Raw genomic sequence first — 4,333 nt, forward strand, 5'->3', positions numbered from 1 at the left:
CTGCCTGCCTGCCTGCCTGCCTGCCTGCCTGCCTGCCTGCCTGCCTGCCTGGCTGCGTCCAGTGCGGAGGGCGCCGGAGTTGGCACATCCCCGCTGCTGGGGTGCCCCCCCTTGAGTCCCGGGTGCTGGCTTTTTAGGGGGGGGGGGGGAGGGGGGGGGGGGGGGCAGCCCAGCAGCTCCCAGTGTCCTGCAGGTGCCCTGCTGGGGTTTCCTAATCCTTACGGGGGCCTTAAGGCAAGCTCTGCTCCCGAACAGGATGCCATGATCCAGCCGTGCTGCCTGGTGTTACAGCCCCCGCAGGCGGTGTGTGCGCCATCCTGGTGTTGCGTGTTGATACCAACAAGGGCAGAGGTTGTGGAGTGGCTGAGTAGGAGCATGGGAACAACGGAGTCCCCGGTGCATGGGACTGGGGAGCCCTCAACGTGGTACAGGTGCCACAGTTCCTCCAAGGACTGCAGGCTGCAGAAAACGTGGGTCATCCCTGTGCAATACTGGGCTCACGTGCTTTGGGGTAAGTGTTGGGCCTGGTATGGCTGTGGAGCCTCAGGTGGGTCATTTCTGTTCCCAGCCCATGCATGTAGGGAATGGTGGTGCACTCATGGGAAGCATTAATTTTGAACTGCATTTGCTTGCATTGTGTTCTCTTGCATTTGACATAGTCCTCACCTGTCTCCTGGGCAGGAACATTGTTTGCCTTTAATATTGCCAACAGTGTAAGATCAGCTCTCAGGAGGGAGTCACCCCACCAGTGCTTTCCTCTTCCCCAGTGTTCCTCTGACAAAGACTTTCTACCTGATCACATGGCTGGCTGGGGGTGCAGGGATCCATTTTGGTGGCCGTGCTGTGTTTCTTGTTCATGTCAAAGGATGTACATGCAGAGGTCTGTCGAGGGCTGCAGCACACTGGCCCCTGTGAGTGTGCACCCTGCTGCAGGAGGGTGCCGGCTACTGTGAGAAGGAGCCGTCCGTGCTTGATGGCAGCTCTGGCTATGTGGTCAGCAGTGGGGTGCTACCACACGGTGCAGCCTTACCAGCCCAGGTGACTGAGGTCAGTTACTAAGCGGCATCGACTAGGTGCAGTGATTACTCTGCCAGCGGTGTCCTCCTAGCAGGTATGCACCAATATTGTCTAAGCAGAGCTACCAGCACATGAATGTTACAAGCAGAGATTTGCTAGTATAACTTTCTGCAGTAGTGTCTTTACCTCGTTAGTGCAACTTTTTGATTGCTGTGTCCCAGTGGAACACACATGCTCATCCACAGACCCATGTTAGACAAATTATTTTACCATGGACCTACAGTGACACTGGTGCTCTCTACAGGCCATGACACTTTCTAGTAATGTACAAAAGTATGGTGGTGATTTTTCCCCTTTATTCTTGTGTTCTGAAAGAACCCAGAGAATTCTTTCTTGAAGGTATTAGTGTTGCATGGTTACCCACTTGGAAGGTAGGTAATGGCAAAGTTAAACTTGCTTCTCCAACTTCATTTCACTTTTGTTTGTGTGCTTTCCTGTGCAGCCTTTAACTTCAGTGTTACAGATCATGGCTCAAATAATAATACAGAACTTTTCAGGAGACTTGGAGCAGGCTGTTGCGTTGAGCTAGGTAGCATTTTTGTGTTCTGCATATTTATTATGCTCACGGACCCCACTGAGCAGAAGAAAGTGCCAACAAAGCTTTTCAAAGGTTGCTGAAGAGGTTTGTTTTTAACTGCATTGTTGGAGAAATGAGGTCTAAGTATATACTATCATGAGGGGACTGAAGTTAGGCAGCATAGGCATCTTGGGTGAGTGCCTAATCACACAGCACTGACCTGAAGGGTTACTTGTATAGAATATCTCCATATCAAAACGCCTTAAAGCAGCAGCAGCTTAGAGCAGATAATGCCCAGAAGCCATCAGCTTCTAGACGTAAGCAGCCAGGAACCTAAAGTGTCTTCCCTTACCAGGACAGAGCACGGGGCCATTAACCTCCAGGACGTTCTGGGAGCTGCTTTTGTTTGTCACCTTCTGCTTTCTTAAGTGGCTGGGATGAGTTTCAGGTGTTGTTGGTGAGCCTCTAAGTGATGAATCAGTTGTTTAATTGTTTAATGTAATTATGTAATGATTGTTTTTTAACTCTAGAGATTTTGACAAATGCATTTTTAGTGCTAATAAACACACGCTCACGTACGTATACCTGTCTGACTGAGAGTTCATATACAGATGCACACCCAGGTGAGAAGCAAACATGAGGGGAGTGTCTGCCCTCATCTTTGCAATTTTTTCCAGACAATAAAGTCTCTCTCTCTCGGAGGAGTGGTGCAGTGTGGAGTGCAAGTTCTGGTCAGTGGCAGGAATTCCTGTACAAGTGGACCAGGGAGAAGGGGCTCTCTGCATTTGAATTACAGAAGACCCAAAGGGTGGTAAATAGCTCGTTCACTTTGGAAACAGGTCAGCAGATGAAAGAGCATGTTTACTGTACATGAAGCATGAAAATCTATTCCCTCTTCACACTGGTTCATGTCCCTTCTCCTTCTGGAAAGAGAAGCCTGATCAGCAGCTCATCCAGACTGAAAATAATTTGATCAGAAATGGAGCTTCCTCGTCGGAGATCAGCTGTCTGATCTATCTTGTTATATTGTCCCCTGGATGTTCACTGGCATAACCTGTGGTGATTTGAGAGGAACAGAGTGCCTGCAAGTATGGGGGTGGGAGGCACTGCAGTAGAGAGATGTGTGTCTGCCACACTGCCTGCCATTGTCCTGTGCTCTGTGTCTTGAGGACCTCCCATTCTCTAACCAGCAATATTTTATTTCACAAGGGCCAGCACAGACCTGTTTGATGCACCTCATGCTGCCCAGTAGTCTTTTTGGTGCAGAAGAAGCAGTGTTTCCTTGTCACGCTGAGTTCTCAAGTATTAAGGACCCAAACCACTGCAGCTGTATTTACATGGCACTTCATGTGACTTGGTCTAGCCCCAGGTTTGCAATCTCTCTTCCATCTCCCCATGCCCTGCCATCTGTAATGAGCCCATGGACTGACTTGCCTTTCCGGGAAAGCAGATAAACTGCCTGCGTATCTGATCCAGCCTGGGGGCTGTCAGTTGGCCATCTCTGCCTTAAAGTCATCACATAAGCCACGTCCAGGTGTGTGTCATTCACAGCTTCCTGAGATGGGACTTCCCCAGTCTGTCTATACTGGTGTCGTCAGCCCTATGTTATGGAGGATGGATTACCTGGTCTGGGAATTAATGAGATTGCTACTCCAGAGGCACTAGTTTGGTTCTGCATGACTCGGAATCTGGAAGTACCACCTGTGTGTTTGTGTCCCAGGTCAAGGCACCCATGTGGGTGGGCATCAGTTTAGCAATCTGACCACCAGAACATTGCAAAATTTTCTTTTCACTCTTAGGAGGGTGCTTGCAGCCTGTTTTACAGCTAGCTTGTATTACTTTTGGTTTTGCTTATAGAAGATGTTTCCTACCCATATTTAATCCTTTGTCATCATGCATTGACTGCACAACTCCAGTGATATCACTGTGGAAATACCTGCATGTCCCCAAAACCCTGGGGACAAGAGGTGGCATGGACAGGAGTTTTTGTAAGCAGAGACATGAACACTTTTATTTTGCAATGTTTCAAATGTTTTACATATGTGGCAACTGTTTCTTGCTAATTCCAGTCACTGACCTACAGTCCAAGATCTCTCTCAAAGTATGGTTGGGGGTAGAGGTGGGAAGTGGTTAGAAGTAGGATGTAGGAGGTACTGATGGATGAAGACCAGGCAGATTTTGCTGGGCTTGAGGTGGCCCAGATCCCATGTTGCCCACTCACAGTGCCAGAATTTGCTAGCTGTTTTTCCATTTTTGGTGAAAGGATTCCTCATGGTCCAATTCCTACATGGTCTCTCTGGGGGAGCACGTGCACTGCCTCTCCCTTCACTGCCAAGGAGTTAAGAACTTTTCTACTGAACATATGACTATGTCGGGACATCCAATTTAACGAAACATTCACTCTCAGCTTCTAGAGTTCTCTGCCATATCTTGAAAGGATCCTAGTGAATTTCTGAGGCACGTGTAGTGCTTACCAAGCAGATTCACTTATTGGCAATTGGGAGAGGAGAAAGGAATGCTGTGTGCTATCATTTTTTGTTTGTAAGGATAATCACAGTGGTTTGAAAAACTCTACTTTGAAGCTGAGAAATCCAGCTGAAGCAATGGTGCCATAAACACTGAACCAGGAGCAAATTCCAGTGGAGTTTCTCCAATTTGTCTTTAAGTAACTATGTCAACAAGCAAAGATTTAGAAGTTCAATTAAATATTAAGCTCCTTAACACAGAGTGTAGCTCTGT

This window comes from Oxyura jamaicensis, chromosome 23, assembly GCF_011077185.1.
Source record: "Oxyura jamaicensis isolate SHBP4307 breed ruddy duck chromosome 23, BPBGC_Ojam_1.0, whole genome shotgun sequence".
NCBI lineage: Eukaryota > Metazoa > Chordata > Aves > Anseriformes > Anatidae > Oxyura > Oxyura jamaicensis.